This window comes from Amblyraja radiata, chromosome 17 (assembly GCF_010909765.2).
Source record: "Amblyraja radiata isolate CabotCenter1 chromosome 17, sAmbRad1.1.pri, whole genome shotgun sequence".
NCBI classification, from domain to species: Eukaryota; Metazoa; Chordata; class Chondrichthyes; order Rajiformes; family Rajidae; genus Amblyraja; species Amblyraja radiata.
Window position 1 is genome coordinate 27,734,050 of NC_045972.1, and position 19,709 is coordinate 27,753,758.

The window sequence follows — 19,709 nt, forward strand, 5'->3', positions numbered from 1 at the left end:
CAGCTGCTCCAAAGTGCATTTGTGCTGACAGGCGCATGTTCAAATGTTGAAGAATTTCTCAGATGGCTCAAACTTCGACCCCCTGTCCCAACCCATGCTTGTGCCACGGCCACAGAGCAAAGGTCAACAGCACAATGACAAGTCATTACTCCTGAAATAACACTCAAATGTAAGACGATGACCATTCCAAAGCATTTTTTTTTTTTAAACCAACAGCTTGCTTGCTTCAGCCCCAACCTTCAGACCTTCCTTGATTTTGCATCAAATCATCCCCAAACTCTGTAGTCCCAAACATAGGCAGCTCACTCACTCGTTGCTTCCTCCTGCAACCTGACCCCAAACCTGGAGCCAATGCCCATTATCCTGTCTCGCTCTTTCCTACCCTTTCTTCCCTGCTCTTTCAATAGACAATAGACAATAGGTGCTGGAGTAGGCCATTCGGACCTTCGAGCCAGCACCGCCATTCAATGTGATCATGGCTGATCATCAACAATCAGTGCCCCGTTCCTGCCTTCTCCCCATATCCCCTGACTCCGCTATCTTTAAGAGCCCTATCTCGCTCTCTCTTGAAAGTATCCAGGGAACCGGCCTCCACCACCCTCAGAGAATTCCACAGACTCACAACTCTGTGTTTCTGCAGCCCGTCACTTAGAATCATGTTGACACAGGCTCTTCAGCCTTTCAATACCTGTGCTATCTCTTTGGAATGGCCACATGGCAAGCCCACTCACCACATCCTCATCCCCAATGCAATCCCCTCTCTGCTACGATTTATTGCATGAAAATTATGACAAATGTCCATTAATCTATTTTTCAAGTAGCAAATACCAGATCAAAACATGCCACTTAAAACAACTGATTCCTGTGGCGACACAAAAAACTGCAGATGCTTGAATCCTGAGCCAAAACACAAAGTGCTGGAGGAACTCAGACAGTCAAGCAGCATATGTGGAGGACCAACAAAGTTTCAGATCGTCCCAACCCAAAATGTCATCTGTCTATTCCCTCCACAGATGCTGACTGAGCCGCTGAGTTCCTCCAGCACGCGGTTCTTTTGACATTTAAACTGTTTCAGTTATCAGCCCTCTCAACGAGAGAAACTATTTATTTTTACCTGATCTATCATAGTTATCGAGCTAAAGAGCATGAGAAAAGCCTTTCAGCCCAACTTGTCCACGCCATTCTGGGCTAGTCCTATTTGCTTGCGTTTGACCCAACCTTTTCTATCCATTATCACTCCAAATGTGTTTTGAATGTCATAATTATATCCGCTTCTATAGCTTTCCTTGGCAACTCATTCCAGATTATGACTACCATCCAAGTGACAATGTTGCCCCTGAGGTCCATCTTAAATCTCTCCCTTCTCACCATAAGCCTGCACTCTCTAGTCTTAGAATCCTTTACTCTAATGTAATATGATCTCACCCCGCCAACAACCTTACTTGGAATTAAGTGCTGGTGTTGTTAAGGATTCCCTGCCCAGCCTTCAGTCACCCTTTTCTCACCATTGACACCGTGATATTTTTCTAACTGAGCATTAGACCTCGCAGCACAGAGCGACAAAGCACTGGCCGCTCTGGAGAAATCACAAGCCAAGCAGAGGGGGAATAAAGTAGTTGTCATAAAGTTGTGCAGCATGGGATCAGGCCCTTCCACCCACTTGATGCAGGCCGACCAAGTTGGCATCCTGGGCGAGTTCTATTTGCCTGCATTTCGCCCAGAGCCCTCTCAACCCTTCGGTCCATATATCTGTACATGTAGATTACACAACAGAGCTTGCATTCTCCCAATACCATGAACCAAATGGCACTCCCTACATATCCATGCATCTGTCTAAAAGCCTCCTAAATCCCACTGTCGTTTCTGCCTCCACCACCACCCGACATGGCATTTCAGGTACCCACCACCCTTGCACGTCTCCTTGAATCCTTCCCCCTCTCACCTTAAAGCTGTGCACTCTAGTCTTTGACATATCTATCCCTTGAAAAAGACCGCCTGCCCTATCTATACCTCGTAATTTTATGAATTGTAGGATTCAAAGATCCCCCAGTGATTCCACCAACCTCGTGGACAAGGGGAGTTTGAAAATCCACAGGACGAAGCAATCAACAGCTCTAATATGGCACATTCCAGGCCCTGGATCACTTGACAGCAAGATTAATTATTTTATCAGTAACCGACAGCAGCAAAAGCAGCCCGAGTGTTTCACTGACTGCCCTGCCCAACTCTGACAATCACACACATCTGCACAACACTTGGACACTTCACAAACCAAGCGCGAGAGAATACTGCGCAACAACTTATCTGTGACACAACTGCTGGAGCAACTTGGCGGGTCAGGCAACATCTCAGACCGAAGGATCCCAACCCAAAACGTCACCCATCCATGTTCTTCAGAGATGCTGCCTGAACCGCTGAGTTAGTCCAGCACTGTGTCTTTTTATGTAAACCAGCTTCTGCAGTTCCTTGTTTCTAACTTTTCTGTGACTTTGTCTTGCTTTAAAACCCCGTGAGAAAACAATCCAACCACAAAACCATCTGTGACAGGGCTTTGAGAAATGCACAGTGCGATGCCAGGCTGTGCAACTTGTTGCTGTCTGCAGACCAAGCATACAACTGTTCAAAGACACCCTCCTTCAGTTACACACACTCTCCCTCAACCAGCGCAGTAACACTATGGAACAAGATGAAACCGGCTGATATACTTGCACATCGCAATGTTCTCAAGCCACAGAAGTTAATTATTGCACAAACCAAAATAAAAGTAGATATCAACTTGTAAAAACAACACAAAGGGAGGATTTTGGAACATCTGATCTTTTGTTCCAACTTACAACAATCCTCTGTAAATCCCTCCGATAGATACTGAAATCAAACGGTCCCATCATTTACTGAACTAGAGACACGAGGGACAGCAGGCGCTGAAACCTGAGCCAAACACAAAGTGCTGGACGAACTCAATGGGGCAGGCTGCATCAGTGGAGGGAATGGACAGGTGACAGTTCGGGTCAGGAGCATTCTTAAGGGAATGAATTGGCGATGTTTTTGGTGGGACTCATGCAATGCGGAAACAGGCCCTTCAAATTACAATTTTACCAAAGCAAATTAACCTAAAATTTTGTAGGTCTTTGGAGTGTGGGGGGAGACCAGAGAAAACCGATGAGATCACAGGGAGAACGTACAAACTCCATTCAGTCAGGATCGAACCTGGGTCTCCGGCGCTGTAAGGCAGCAACTCTACCGCTGAGCCACTGTGCCGCATTTCTTTCTTTTTTTAAACTGCGAAACAATAGGTGCAGTTCAATTAACTTCCTTTCATAGAATAATTAAGGAATGTTACACTGCCAGAGGTGCTGGGTTTCCGAGTAGACACCACAGGAAAAGGTTGTGACTGGGTATGAGGTTAATAGCTGTTGGCCTTTCCACTGATGTCCACGTCCCTTCCATCAATAACGGCAAGGGCTAGGATCAGGTAAAGAAGTAAAAACGAAGAGCTGGCAGATTTCTAATGCGTTTATCCCCCAACCATCACTAAAACAAATGGATAAGGCAAAATCCCCCGAGAGAATGAGGTAACAATGTAGGTCAAAAGTCTCAGGAAAGGTTATCTGTTCAAAATGTAGCTTAATGGTTATCAGTACAAATTGGAGGTTATCTAGCTGAAATGTTAACTGTTTCTCTCTCCACACAAACTGCCTGACCTGACAACTGCCTGACCCAGCATGTTCCATGATACCTGTTCTCTTTAGACTTGAGATACAGCGCGGAAACGGGCCCACCAAGTCCACGCCGAACAACTAGCCCATATACAATAAAATTAATCAAGATGCTTCACAGAGTCAGCATAAACAGCGGCAAGCAACAGCTGTTACCCCACTGTGCCAGAAACCCAGGTTTGATCCTGACCCCTGTCGTCTGTATGGAGTTTGCATGTTCTCCCTGTGAATGCGTGGGTTTCCTCTGGGTGGTCTAGTTTCTTCCCACATCCCAAAGATGTGCGGGTTTGTGGGTTATTTGGCCCTCTATCAATTGCCCTAGTGTGTAGGAAGTGGATGAAAAAGTGGGATAACATGGAACCATAGATCGATGGTCAGCATGGACTCGGTGGGTCGAAGGGCTTCTTTCCATGCTGTATCTGTAAACTAAACTATAAAGGAAAAGAATTGGAGGAATGCAGTGGAGGAGGATTTCAAAGACCGAAACTCTGTAAAGTAGGAACTCGTGGTGGTTACTGAGCAACCAAATCAAATAGAACTTGCCCATGATTAAAGAAACAAACACAATGGTTTTGATGAGACTCAGATTACAACAGAATGTGAGGCTCCAAAGCGCCAGAAACCTTTTATCTGAATAAAGCTTATCCATGCTGTTTTCTATGGAGAACAGATGTTGAAAGCAGTATTCCCTCAGACTGCGGAAATGCAACGCTAGTCAATCGTCAAATTTTACTGTAACTTCGCTCGTTCCCCATGCAGGCCTTTGACGAACTGTCAAACATCCCTCTGCCTCCACAGATGCTGCCTGACCCGTCGAGTTCCTCCAGCAGTTTAGAGACACAAGGAACTGCAAATGCTGGAATTGTGAGCAAAACACAAAGTGCTGGAGGAACTTAGTGCATCAGACAGCATCGGTGGAGGGGATAGACAGACGACCTTTCAGGTTGGGACCCTTCTTCACCTGAAACATCGTCTGTCCATTCCCTGCTGCTGCCTGGCCAGCTGAGTTCTTCCAACACTGTTTTCCTCCAGCAGCTATTTTGCTGGAGAGTGCAGCATCTGTGGTCTCTTTTGTCTCTTATTTTAGAAAGTCCACGTCACCCCTCAGCGTTGCTCCACCATCTGCAGGCTGTGATCTTCAACATCACACTAGGCCAGGCTGACACCACATCATCCACCCAGTTCCGCCGGATGAGACGTTGGCCAATCGATTTCTGACAGCCATGAACATTTGCCCCATGCCACCCGAGACTGAGACGGTACGTACGCCGAGTCTCCCACTGTAGCACGGTGACCACTGCTGCCTTTGATGCGATGGCCATCTCCAGAGAGCAGCAGCTCAACTCTTCACAGAGAAGTCCCAGCCCCACTTACTCTATACTCAGGACTGTGTAGCTGGGCACAGTTCCAACTCCATCTTCAAATTCACCAACAACACCACAGTTTGATGAATTGCGAATGACGACACGTAGAGTATAAGGAGAGAGATCGATCGACTGACCAAATAGTGCCAAAACAACCTTGCTCTCAACGTCAGTAAAACCAAGGAACTGATTGTTGACTTTAGAAGAGGAAGGCAGAGGATCTACAAACTTGTCTTCATCGATAAGATGGTGGTGGAATCAAAAACTTCAAATTCCTGGGCGTGCACACACTGCCGTCTATCACGGGTACTGACCTCCACTCCATCAAAGGGATCTACACGAGCTGCTGCCTCAACAAGGAAGCCAGCATAGGAAGCCATTGTTCAGTGTGGAACATATGACAATAAAACACTCTTACCTCGACTCCCCACTGATCGAGGGTGTGGGAGGACAGTGAGATTGATGATCCAGCTCAGGCAAAGCCAGGCACACAACGGCATAGGCCACTGCTCCCAGCAGAGGCTCATATCCACCCCAATGAGTGGTAAGCACCGAGCAGACGGCACAAACTTTAGATGAGCAATTACACACGGAGCCATTAATGCACTTCAGAGATGGACAAATGACTTCCCAGCAACCGTCCGGCTCTTGAATAATACAAACTAATCTCAGCAACTAGGATCTTCTGTTGGCAGTGCCTTTGGTCGCATTACACATAACCTTCATTATTACGGACCATGGGGGGAGGGGGTATCTGTTATTGCCGTTTATCCGTAATAACCGAATAAGTGATTCACTCCAACCACCTTTCAGTCTCTCGGTGAAACAACAAGTTGCTTTCAAATACAAAGTTCTGTTCAACACCTAAAAATGGAGTTTGGATAGCTGGAAGCTAAAAATATTAAAGGGTGTTTGTTGCATTGTTTAATAGAGTATCTGCACAAATGTCGACTGAAGCAATATGACCAAAATGTCATCTGTCCATTCCCTCCACAGATGCTGCCTGACCTGTTGAGTTCCTCTAGCACTTTGTTTTGCTCAAGATTCCAGCGTTTGTGGTGTCTTGTCAATTCTTCACACAGAGAGTGGTGAATCTCTGGAACTCTCTTCCACAGAAGGTAGTTGAGGCCAGTTCATTGGCTATATTTAAGAGGGAGTTAGATGAGGCCCTTGTAGCTAAAGAGATCAGGGGGTATGGAGAGAAGGCAGGTACAGGATACCGAGTTGGATGATCAGCCATGATCATATTGAATGGCGGTGCAGGCTCGAAGGGCCGAATGGCCTACTCCTGCACCTATTTTCTATGTTTCTATAATTCTGAACATCAGTTTTAACTACAGCTGCTTCTTGATCTACGATGGGGTTACGTTCCGATAAACCCAACGTAAAAATAAATTATCGCAAGTGGAAAACGCATTGCGATACATTGCGATCACGTGACTGGACGTGGCGTGCGGCTCGCTGCCTTTGCCGATCATAAAGTTGAAATATCGCAAGTGAAAGCATCGTAAATCGGGGAGCATCTGTACTCATGTGAGAAATGGTATGGCAGACGGTGCAGCGCTCCCAACCCTGCTGGTCTGGAGTGTCGGCCAACACATTTAGCCTTCGGATTGTGCCGCTGGACATGAAGCAAGCACCTGGGGCAGAGGAATGCCCAGTCACACCAGCTGCTCCTCACTGGCACCCAATCACTGCCCCTGAGGCTCGTTGCACCTATCCTCCAGCGATCAGCCCTCAAACTTTAGACGTGTCTGGTAACACTGCCAACCTCGTATATTGAGGAGCAAGCCTGGACATTGGTTACACCACACATCCCCTGCAGAGAACCAGGCCAAAGGCACCGTCCTGTTCAACAATATTCTACGGTATTTTTTATGAGGTTTGGAATTTATTAGCAAAACTTTCCACTGTGGGAATGGCAAAGGTACTGCTAAATCACTTCTATAAACACAGAAGCTGGCATGTGTCCTGCCCCTGACTTTCCACAGCAAGAGGACAGTACCCACTTAGCCCTGGCTCCCGTCCACAGCAACCTGTCACAATCCGCGCTTTTAATGTCAAGGGGGTTCCCCGCACAAGGTTAGGGTTCATAGAGCATGGAGAGAGAGTCAAGAGTGTTTAATTGTCATATGTACCGACAACAGAACAATTAAATTCTCACTTGCTGCAGTTTAACAAGCCCATAAAGACAATAAATCGCAAATATATAACAATCTAACATTCAATTAATGACTGTAATAGTAAGTGGCAGCACAGTGATGCAGCAGTAGAGTTGCTGCCTTACAGCGCCAGAGACCCGTGTTCAGCCCTAACTATGAGTGCCGTCTGTACGGAGTTTATTCGTTCGCCCCGTGACTGCATGGGTTTACTGCGGGTGCTCCAGTTTCCTCCCACACCCCAAACATATACAGGTTTGTAGGTTAATTGGCTTTGGTAAAATTGTACATTTTCCCTCGTGTGTAGGGTGCTAGTATACGTGGATTGCTGGTCGGCACGGTGGGCCGAAGGGCCTGTTTCCACGCTGCATCACTAAACAAAACTATATAACCATAATAGTGCACAGTCGAGGTCAAAAGAGCATCCAAAGACACAGTCCATTGACATTCACAGTCATTGACGTTAGTGTTGTGCAGTGTTCAAGACCCTGATAGTTACTGGGAAGAAGCTGGTCTTGAACCTGCAGGTCATGCTTTTCAGGCTCAATAGACAATAGGTGCAGGAGTAGGCCATTCACCCATTCGAACCAGCACTGCCATTCACTGTGATCATGGCTGATCATCCACAATCAGTACCCCGTTCCTGCCTTCTCCCCATATCCCTTGACTCCGCTATCTTTAAGAGCTCTATCTAACCCTCTCTTGAAAGCATCCAGAGAATTGGCCTCCACTGCCTTGTGAGGCAGAGAATTGGCCTTCACTGCCTTCTGAGGCTCCTATACCTTCTCCCATTAGTAGCATAGACAGGTTGGTGTGGGTTTCTGACGATACTGGCTGCCTTACTGAGGTTGGGGCACCTGTAGATCCCTTCGATGGTGGGGATGTCAGTACCAGTGAAGGATGGGACAGTGTCCATCACTCACTGCAATCTTCTTTGTTCCTGTGTGTTAGAGTTCACAAACCAGGCCAGTCAGTAAGGTGTGGACGGATATGGGCCCGATGCAGGCAATTGAGACTAGCTTGGTTAAGCAACTTGGTCGGCATGGACAAGTAGGGCTGAAGGGTCTGTTTCTGCCCTCTATACCCAAGAAATACCTCTCTGGGTAAAGACATTTCCATTTCAGTCCTAAATTAGAGACCCCTCACTTTGAAACTGTGACGCCCCATTCCACATTCCTTACCCATGTCAATCCTTGTAAGAATTTTGAACGTCGATTCATCGCCTCGCTCTGGATTATATATCGAAAACTTTACTAGTTCCCATCCCACCAACAGCTAGAGAGCATTCCTGAGCTACAATCCACCTCATTGGAGAACCTCAGACTATATGTGATAATAATTCACGTAATTTATTTTATCATGTACACTGTGGATGCCTCGATTGTACTCATGTATTGTCTTTCCACCGACTGGTTAGCATGCAACAAAAGCTTTTCACTGTACCTTGGTACATGTGACAATAAATTAAACTCAAACTCGATTTTCTAAACCAAGGTAATGCAAGTGGAATTTGTAAATCTGCTGGGGGTTGGGGTTAGAGGCAGGAGGTTGTCAATTCATCTCTAAACAAGGACCACTCTCAAAGCATGAAAGTCTACACCTTGTGAGATCACACCGCAAGAATGCTCGCCAGCCACGGCAAACCACAACAGCATTCCACAACATCGAAATCAAATCCTGCCCTCGGGAAGACTCAAAGTTCAGAAACCTTCACGATCAATATTACTCCAATATATTTGTCCCACATTAATACTTAAAAAGACTGATAGTTCAGAAGATAAAAACCTCAGCAAACAACAATAACAACAACAGATTCCTAACCTCACACAAAGTGAGAAGGGTCTGAGATTTTTGATTTTAGGAATTGTAAAGTAGGCAATTTAAAATCCTAGGAACAAGGAACTGCTGATTTAATTTGAAATCCTATTTTGTTTACAGATCGATAAGCAAAGCTGAGAGATGCAGCACTCCATCATTCAATGTAAACAGTCATTTGATTAATGCCAAAAATAAGCTTTAACCACATTTTGTCGTTTTTCCTACCCCAGTAAAAGCAAGAATTATGTGGTTATGGAAAGGCAGAATCTTTTCCTTCTCCGATGCATCAGGAAGCAACAGGCAAGGCCAACGCACACATATATTCATTCAATTACCACCACCCCTCGGGTTCTGGTAATGAATGACGTCTCCTAAACAAACAGCCTTGGCACATCGTTTTATTCTGGGGACTATTGCACGTCAAGACTGGAGCTTTCCTCACACCTGTTGCCACCACACAGGCAGGAACGGCACAAACCAGGGACAGTTGGTGCACTGTGACCAGACATAAGGCAGCCAGGCCTTGGGCAGCCCAGCACTGTGGCCCTGGAGTTACTGCCACTGTCCCAGCCCCCCCACTGCACCCGAATCAACCCACCCCGGACACCACCACCAGTGAAATGACAGCTCACCTCAAAATCCACCCCCGTCCCATCAATAACATTGCACACTCAGCGCACCCCTCCATGCATCTGACTCCCCGCTCCCTCAGACCCAGGGTACGCACTCCCTGCTCGCACACAGTCCCTGCCCCAATATTACACACTCCCCATCCCCACAGCCCCTGACCCAGGGTCAAAACTTACCACCGCCCCCCCCCCCCGGCCTCAGACCTGGGGTAGAAACACCGTGCCCCCCCCCCCCCCACACCCAGGGGTACACACTCCCCTCTCCCCCACAGCCCTTGACCCGAGGTACACGTTCAACTCCTACCCCAAAGCCAGGCAAGCAATCACCCACCCTCTCCCATACTGAACACAAGCACACTCCCATCCCCACTCTCATAGAAAATAGGTGGAGGAGGCCCGGGCACACACATCGCCCTTTCTCACCCAGACCCAAGAACCTGCACCCCCTCCCAGCCGCACGCAACCATCTCTCTCTGGCAATCCGCATCTGTCTTTCCCCCTCCCCCCCGATACAATACCAGACATTCCCTCCATTATCCAGTCTGGGTTACACATACACACACCCCGGCCCACTCTCAGTGGTCTGTACACCCCCAAACCCAGGTATCCACAAGCACCCACCTATCTCCCCGGTCTGGGGTACTACTGAACCACACACTCCCCAAGCAATCGCAGACATGGCCCCCGTGTTTGATCTGGGATACAGACCTCGCCCAATCTCACAAATCAGCACCCCCTATCACAAGTAACACTTCCCCCCCCCCCCCCCCCCTCCTCCTCCTCTCCCCAGTACTGTCCCTCTCTCCTCTACACCCCCCCCCCCCCCCCTCCAATCTACAATCCCAAGCATCGGCCCTCTCCCCAATACACTGACATCATCAGCCTCCCTCTCCTCAATACTCCCCCTACCACACAAACCCAGGCATCGCCCCCCTTCTCCCGCTCCGCTCTCAGAAACTCACACTTACTCTCCCCCCTAAACTAAATCTAGGTAGGCGCGGCGGCCCCCCACCGCCACCACAGACAGACCCGCGGGCTCGGAATACACGCACAACCCCCTCCCTCGTACCCCACCCCAAGAGGCTCGTACACCCCCTAGACCTGAAATACTCGCCGCCTCCCCCCCCCGGGAACTCCCCACCCATCCGACCCGTCACCCGGCCTCCCCGAGCGCCGCCATCCCACTCCCCTCCTCAGTCACCCGCGCCCCCTCCCCCGGGCCAGACAACAGCCGCTCCTCGCCCCTCACCCCCCGCCCCGGGCCCCTCACTCACTGCACCCGGCACTGGGCCCAGTCACCACTCCCTCCCCCTCCCCCACCCTCGACCCCCCCGGGCCCCGCACGACCCCCGGCCCTACCTGTGTGCGGCGGCGGCGGCGGTGGCGGCGACCCAGGGCCGAGCTCCGCTGCTGACGGACGAGGCGGCTCCGGGGGGTGAGGAGGGGGGGGGGGGGTGAAGGCGCCGCTCGCTCCCGCTCCGTGTCGCGCGCCTGTCCCCAGTGCGCGTGCCCGCCCGCCACCGCCGGGAGCGCGCCCTCAGCCGGACGCCCACCCTCCCGACCCCAAACTAGTGATGGGGGGATGTTCAGCCTCACCCAATGCCAAATAACTGGGTTCTCAGTCAAATACGCCACAGGTTTATAACCACCATTGTTTTTTAATATTCGATTATATTGGTGTGAATGTAGTCGGTTCGCAAAACCGGAATAACGGCCGAACCCAGGGCCCATGTAAGTGGTTGCACCCCTTCAGCAACCCATCCACATGGACTCGTCCTAACCGGATGCAACGTATAGTAACGCTGGACAGTTTTTAAATGAATATGTTTTAAACGAGGAGGTCCTGCTTTTCGATTTTAATACCTGTTTCCCATCGCTATCAATATAAAGTTTAGAACGTTAATTTGACACCTGAATGAGTAGTTTGGTTTGTGGTGTGGTGCGGTGCATTATGGGAGTTGTAGTTCTACATTGGGACGGGGACAGGTAGCAGGACGTGCTTAAAGAGACAGGCACCACAGCTTAGTCACAGAGTGATACAGTGTGGAAACGGGCCACTCGGCCCAACTCGCCCACACCGCCCAGCAATGTCCCAACTACACTAGTCCCACCTGCCTGCGCTTGATCCATATCCCTCCATACCTGTCCTATCCATGCACCTGTTTAACTGTTTCTTAAACGATGGGATGGATAGTCCCAGCCTCAACTACCTCCTCTGGCAGCTTGTTCCATACACCCACCACCCTTTGTGTGAAAAAGTTACCCCTCGGATTCCTATTCAATCTTTTCCCCTTCCCCTTGACCCCGTGTCCTCAGGTTCTCGATTCCCCTACTCTGGGCAAGAGACTCTGTCTGTGCATCTACCCCAGGGGTTCACAACTTTTTTCGTCACGTTTACCGCTGGCAACTTTAATAGCATATAGCAATGTTATTTCACTTATTTATGAACAACTAATGATGAACTGGTACACCAAAACCAAACACAGTCAGTCAATGAGAAAAAATATGTACAAATCCAGAATCAACAAATTTACCCCCTGGGGGTAGATTTACCGCAGGTTGTGAACCCTTGATCTACCCGATCTATTCTCATGATTTTGTATACCCCTCATCCTCCTGCGCTCCAAGGAATATAGACCCAGCCTACTCAACCTCTCCCTATAGCTCACACCCTCTAGTCCTAGCAACATCCTTGTAAAAGGGATCCTTCTTAAAGGGACTGGTACTGCAGCTTCTTAAAAAGTCAGGCAGCTGGGGTTCTTCAGGGAAACCTTCAGTCCATTTGTCAGCGAGGAAAAGGCATGGCCAGATAAAAAATTGCAACTTGGTTCTTCCTGGGAGTGGTGGTGTAAGCAGATGTGATAGTTATATTTCAGAGACTTTTGGATAAGCACATGGGTATGCAGAGAATGGGTGTGTATTATGTTGTGTATTAAGTGCAGGCAGATAGGAGCTGGTCTTGGCGTCATGTTCAGCACAGACATTGTGGGCCAAAAGACCTGTCTCTGTGCTGTACTGTTCTATGATCTATGGGCAGGGGAAGATGACTTCCCTCCACACAGTGCTATTGGTATTGAAGTGGTTGATGAGGTCAATATGGAAACCACAGGAGGTGCCTGAGATTTAGTTGTTGTCATCTGGTCCTGACAAGTGGATTGTACATAATTGAGTCAAAGGCATCTACAAGTCATTCTGCTAGAACATGTTTTACCAGCATACAAATCAGAAATAACACAAGCAAAGAATTAGGAACTCTATTTGTATAATGCATGCCAAATTTGTTATAACGCAATTTTGATTTTGATTGGGAACTAGAGAATTAAATAAAAGTTACATTGGAAAGTCACAAGTAGGAAAAAAAGCTGTCTTGTATTTAAACGATATTGGGGAAAAAACAATGCTGACTGTCTGCACTAGACCCTTATGCCCTCACCTGGCCCATATTCCTAAACATTTCCTTTCCATGTTCCTGTCCAAGGGTCTATTAAATGGTGTTATAGTACCTGCCTGAACAATCCCCTCTGGCAGTTTGTTCCATATACCCACAACTCACTGTGTGAAAAAGTTGCCCCTCAGGTTCTCATTAAACCTTTCCTCACGATAAACCTATGCCCACTAATTCTTGATTCCCCTACCCTGAGAAAAAGACTGTACATTCACCCGATCTATCCCCCTTGTTGTACACCTCAATACGATCACCTCCCAGCATCCTACACTCCAGGCAATAATGTCCTAGCCTGCTCCACCTCTCCCTATAGATCCAGCCCCCGAGTCCTGGCATTCTCGTAAATCTCCTCTGCACCCGTCCCAGCTTAATGGCATCTTTCCATGCAAGGGTGACTAAAACTGAACACAATACTCCAAATGCAGCCTCACCAACATCTTGTACAACATCTTGTACAATTTATGGCAACGGCAACATAATGCCCCAACTTCTGTATTCAATTAAAAAAGACACAAAGTGCTGGAGTAACTCAGCAGGTCAGACAATATCTCTGAAGAACATGGATAGGTGATGTTTCTCCAGAAGGAAGAAGGGTGAAGTCACCTGGTTCACTGATGCCACAGAAGGCTATGAAGGCCAAGTCAATGGATATTGTTAAGGCAGAGATTGACAGAATCTTGATTAATAAAGGTGTAAGGGGTTATGAGGAGAAGGCAGGAGAATGTGGTTGGGAGAGATCAGCCGTGATTGAACGGCGGAGTACACTTGATGTAGCGTTGTTACAAAACCTACCATCAGCGGTGTTGTAGATCTGCCACTGTCTGTGCGTGCGATTCCGGAGGCTTTGGGGGGGCGGGATTAAAATGCAGGTTTGTATTGGTTGTCAGAGAGGGATTTCCTCGGACTGCTAGCTGATGAAGTAAAATCGTTCAAGCTTCCTTTCCTGGTTTTTTTTTTAATTGCTGGACGATTTAATCGCTGCATTGAAGTTAAACGCGACTTCTAACGCCTTCAATATCACGGATCGCAATATCAGGACCAAACAAAAGGTATGTCGTTTATTTAACATATTATCTTGCTTTTTGGTGTGGCTTCATTTTACTCTTATGATGCGACAAATGTTACTTAGGTCCCCATACGAATCGGCCATGTCTTGCCTGCCGATAGGGGCTTAAAATTTATGGCAACGGCAACATTCCAATCGATCACATTCCAGAAACATCCACTCTCAAGATATTCAAATTCTTTTTTTTTTTAAATATCCACAGTACAGTTTTAGTCAGATGTATTGTGCAAAAAATAATGATTTTGATTATCTTGAGAGTGGATGTTTCTGGATTAATTTATGGGAATTAAACATTAAATTCCTTCCATTTGGCATATAAATTCATGACTGAGATTTAAAAATCATGTTATATTGTGAATTCTTGTGTGAATGGGTTCAGTTTGTTATTTGTTATTTGGATACTTAAGCTATTTAAATTTTTTTGCCTTTTCTTAAGAAATGGATAGATGTTTAGATCTAGAAATTGAATTTAGATGAATTTAATTGATTAGATGAATTTAATTGATTTGATGAAACTGATGAACATGAATTTTTTGTTGGGTATTTATTATTTGTTTTAGCGTTTAACTTTATAATTTCTACCTGTTTTTCCCCAAAACTGCAACTAATAGCTTGTTTCTATTAATGCTGTTCAGTGTTTTTTTTTCTTTACATTTTAAATAGATGTCTCCGAAGAAGAAATGCAAAATTGTCAATCCAAATGCCCAGCAAAAGAGACTGATTTAGACAGCATTCGCAGAGATTATCTGAATTTGGACTACTCCAAATGTGATGATCTACAGGACATTCTTAATGGGAAAGTAGTGGGCAGAAAGGCATGTCATGCGTGGTTTGAAAAGCAAAAACTTGTAGTTTACAATGCCAAAATTGAAAAGTTGAGGAAAAACAAGGTGTACAGAGTTGCTTAGTATGATGATGCTACTGATTATGCCAATGTACCAGCTAGCAGCTGATCTTCGCCATAAAGACTTGGTCTTTTGCTAGAAATTGCAATTTCTTTACCTGTCTGTTACGGACTTACAGCATATAATATTAAAGTTCTGATCTTGAGAATGTCACATTTTTGAATTATCAAGGCAGTCTGGGTGTTTATGACTATTTCAGTCACAACGGTCAATTTTGTAATTAGCTACAATTAGGTAACTAACAAATTATATGCTTTAATTTCAGGTCATCCAAGTAAGATGTTTCATATTTGTTTCAGGACGCTTCAATCTACAATAACTGAAAATTTCATTCAGTTCTCTTAATTTTTAAGAAAGTTATGGGCTTTTGGCCATCCTCGATCACAGCTTTTGTGTTAAGTCAATGGAAAATCAATATGGAACAAGATGTTAATTTCCAAGTATGAATATAACCATAACTTTTTTAATACTGAAGATATGAAAGTGAATTAGGTATCAAATTAAACTTCTTTTTTATGCTGTATCTGATGGGATAAATTACAGGCTTGATTTTTTTTTAATCTCAAAAACTTGTAACATTCCTACTTGATGGGCCGAATGGCCTAATTCTGCTCCAATATGGACAAATGAAGGAGCGGGAAATCGACACAGTCTGCCTTAGCTGTGGATTTGGCCAAATAAAGTTTAAAAACTTTGTGGAGGTGACTCACAGCAGGCAGGGCGATGATCAACTAACCTAACTGTGCCCTGGGCCAAGGCTGCCATCTGCTGGGGCTGGCTGCCATTACAGGCCAGAGAGGCAGAGTCTGAAGAAGGCTCCCGTCCCGAAACATCGCCTATCCATGTTCTCCAGGGTAGACAAAAGTGCTGGAGAAACTCAGCGGGTGCAGCAGCATCTATGGAGCGAAGAAAATAGGTAACGTTTCGGGCCACATCAGTCTGAAGAAGGGTTTCAGCCCGAAACGTTTCTCCAGCACTTTTGTCTACCTTCGATTTTCCAGCAACTGCAGTTCCTTCTTAAACACATGTTCTCCAGGGATGCTGCCAGACCTGCTGAGGTACTCCAGCTTTTTGTGTCTATCTCCAAATCATACCATAGCCGAGTGCAATCACACCACACACAAGTACAACATGTAGTGCAAAGAGAAACATACAGAGTGCAGAATAGTGTTACAGCATTATTTATAATGTCAGTTACAGACTTGGAGGTCATGGTTTTCAGACTCCTGTCAAATCTTCCCGATGTTAGCAGGCCTATAAGTACAACATTCATAGATAACATACAATAAACAAAAATAAATTAGTAACTCCAATACTAATGCAAAAAAGCACAGTCTTTAGTGTAGCCAAGAGAGGCCATAGTTTATAGTTCAATTAGTGTTGTGCATTGTTCAAGAGGCAGATGGTTTTCGGGGAGAAGCTGTTCCTGAACTTGTTCACGGCTTTCAGGCTCCTGCACCTTCTTCCCGAGCAAAGAGATTGAAATGTGGCCAGGGTGGTGTGGGACAGTGATGATGCTGGCTGCCTTCATGAGGCAGCACCTGCACTGTGGAGAGGTCAGTACCTGTGAAGGCAGGTCCAGGACAACGCAATCCGGGCCCCGTGGCACTGCTCCAACAAAGCGATGTATAGGGAAGGGGGAACAAGCTGGGAATGGGGAATGTGCAGGGAATGGGAATGTGCAGGGATTGGGAATGTGCAGGGATTGGGAATGTGCAGGGAATGGGGATTGCATACAACAGTGTAGCACAGAGACAGGCCCTTTGGACCACAATGTCTGTGCCGAACATGATGGCAAGACTAACTCATCTACCTGAGGTCACCCTCAACAACTTCTTCTTTGACTCCTTCCATTTCCTCCAAGTCCAAGTCGCAGCCAAGGGCACCAGCATGGGCCCCAGCTATGCCTGCCTCTTTGTAGGGTACGTTGAACAATCCCTGTTCCAGGCGTACACTGGCTCTATCCCCCAACTCCATTACATTAATGACTGCATCGGTGCTACCTCTTGCACCCATGCAGAACTCATGGACTTCATCAAATTCATCAGCCGTCGCCTACAACACATAATCCTCCGAAATATCCGCCATCTCCAACGGGATCCCCCCCACTAACCCCATTTTCTCATCTCAACCCCTTTCTGCCACTCACAGAGACCGTTCCCTCCGCAACTCCCTGGTTAACTCATCCCTTCCCACCCCCTCTACAGGTACCTTCCCCTGTCACCACGGAAGATGCAACACTGGTCCCTATACCTCCTCCCTCGACTCTGTCCAGGGACCCTGACAGTCCTTTCAGGTTAGGCGGAGGTTCACTTGCACCTCCACCAGCCTCATCTACTGTATCCATTGTTCAATATGTGGACTCTTATACATTGGCGAGACCAAACACAGACTGGGTAATTGTTTCGCTGAACACCTTCGCTCAGCCTGCATGAACCAACTTGATATCCCAGTTGCTGGACACTTTAATTCTGCTTCCCATTCCCACACAGACCTTTCGGTCCTAGGTCTCCCCCAACTTCAGAGTGAAGCTAAACGCAAATTGGAGGAACAGCATCTCAATCTTCACTTGGGCAGCTTACAGCCCAGTGGTATGAATATTGATTTATTTTACTTCAGGCAATCCCAGAGATAAAGAACAATGAATGAGATATGCGAAAAAGTAACAATCTTAGTGCACAATACGTAACAGCATGCCATAACCTGAGAGACGGTGAATGACCAACATGCACATATGTACGCACACACTAATTGACATTAACTAACACTAAGAAATTAATATTGAATTGCTAAACTTGCTATTGTGTTGTACTGCTTACAACTGCAAGAACGTGTAGCAATCAATAAAGGGCTATAGGCCTATTGCGAGTTTATGTACAGGGACATATCTATCCATGCACTGTATACTTGTATTTATACATGCATTTTAAACATGTATGTCATGTTTTATACTTTGGCAATATAACAATGTTTTTTTATCATGCCAATAAAGTTTTTAAATTGGAAATTGAAATTGAATTTATAAAGGAAACAGGCCATTGTTAGCTGTTTGTAGGGTGAACATAGAAACATAGAAACATAGAAATTAGGTGCAGGAGTAGGCCATTCGGCCCTTCGAGCCTGCACCGCCATTCAATATGATCATGGCTGATCATCCAACTCAGTATCCCGTACCTGCCTTCTCTCCATACCCTCTGATCCCCTTAGCCACAATGGCCACATCTAACTCCCTCTTAAATATAGCCAATGAACTGGCCTCGACTACCCTCTGTGGCAGGGAGTTCCAGAGATTCACCACTCTCTGTGTGAAAAAAGTTCTTCTCATCTCGGTTTTAAAGGATTTCCCCCTTATTCTTAAGCTGTGACCCCTTGTCCTGGACTTCCCCAACATCGGGAGCAATCTTCCGGGAACAATGGGAACAATGGCCTGTTTCCTTTATCATCACTACTTTTTTGCATATTTTTCATTCATTGTTCTTTATCTCTCCACATCACCATCTCCATCAAGTTTCCCTTATTCCTAACCTGTCTGAAGAAGGGTCTCAACCCGAAACGTCACCCATTCCTTCTCACCAGAGATGCTGTCTGTCCCGCTGAGTTACTCCAGCTTTTTGTGTCTATCTTCGGTTTAAACCAGCATCTGCAGTTCCTTCCTACACATATATGTTATATTACATCTACATTATAAGTATATTATCAAAGATATCTAGATGACATATCTAATCTATCAGCCGCCACCACCACCCCTCGGCAGTGTGTTCCAGGCACCGCTCCCTGTCTGAAGAAGGGTTTCAATCCAAATGGTCACAGATCCATGTTAGGCAGAGATGTTGCCTGCCCAGCTGAGTTACCCCAGCACATTGTGTCTTTTTGTGTATTAACCAGCCTCTGCAGTTCCTTGCAAAAAAATCTGCCCCGCGCATCTGTTTTAAACTTTGCTCATCTCAACGTTAAGCCGTGCCCTCTAGCCGTAGAGTGGGAGTTGATCTCACTGCAGGTTACTAGCCCAGTAAGAAGCCCCGGTTCAGTCGCCAGGCTGCAGTCTCAGTGGGAGCCACTGGCAGGCAGTAACGGAGCTCACAGCCCCGGCGGTCTCAACGCGATTCCCATCGGATCGAGGGCACAAGCTATGGGAGAGCTCAGTGCACAGAGAGCTGCATCCTTGAAGAGGTAACGTGAAAAATATACATCTTCTAGATGCGCTGGGACGTGATCTGGGGTCACGAGTGTTTCGGGTCTCACAACATCAGACACCCTCGCCCAGGCGACCCAGCCGGGATTGATCAGGCCCCGACTTGCATCCCAGCAGCAACCGCCCACGGATCAGCCATCTTAATAGCTACTCTGCAGGGGTTGATAGATTCTAGTGCGTGGAGGGACTGGGCTCTGAGGGGCGAGTCCTAGCCGGGCTCCTCCTGCGTCTCACCAGGTTCAAGGCCTGTGCGCTGCACCTCTTTCTCCTTTTCCGGACATTCCATTCTCGCCTGATGGATTTTTAGGCCATGGTGGTTCATTGGGCCTTTCCGTAGCTTTGTTGGGTGACTTTCTAACGAAAGACAAAGACTGGGGTGCTAACCCAGCCTGTCCCGGGTGCCCTCTTTCCGTGC

At 46.8% G+C, this 19,709-nt stretch overlaps 1 protein-coding gene across 2 annotated transcripts in view; it reads right to left on the reverse strand.

Moving 5' to 3' along the window:
• garre1 (granule associated Rac and RHOG effector 1) overlaps positions 1-11,174 on the reverse strand; it is a 98,411-nt gene extending 87,237 nt beyond the window's left edge. The window contains exon 1 of one of the 2 annotated variants that reach the window (XM_033035898.1): positions 11,046-11,174. The gene's annotated coding sequence lies outside the window, so the exon portion shown is untranslated. The remainder of the gene's footprint in view (positions 1-11,045) is intronic. The other variant, XM_033035899.1, reaches the window with a different exon arrangement.
• Positions 11,175-19,709: the final 8,535 nt, after the last annotated feature.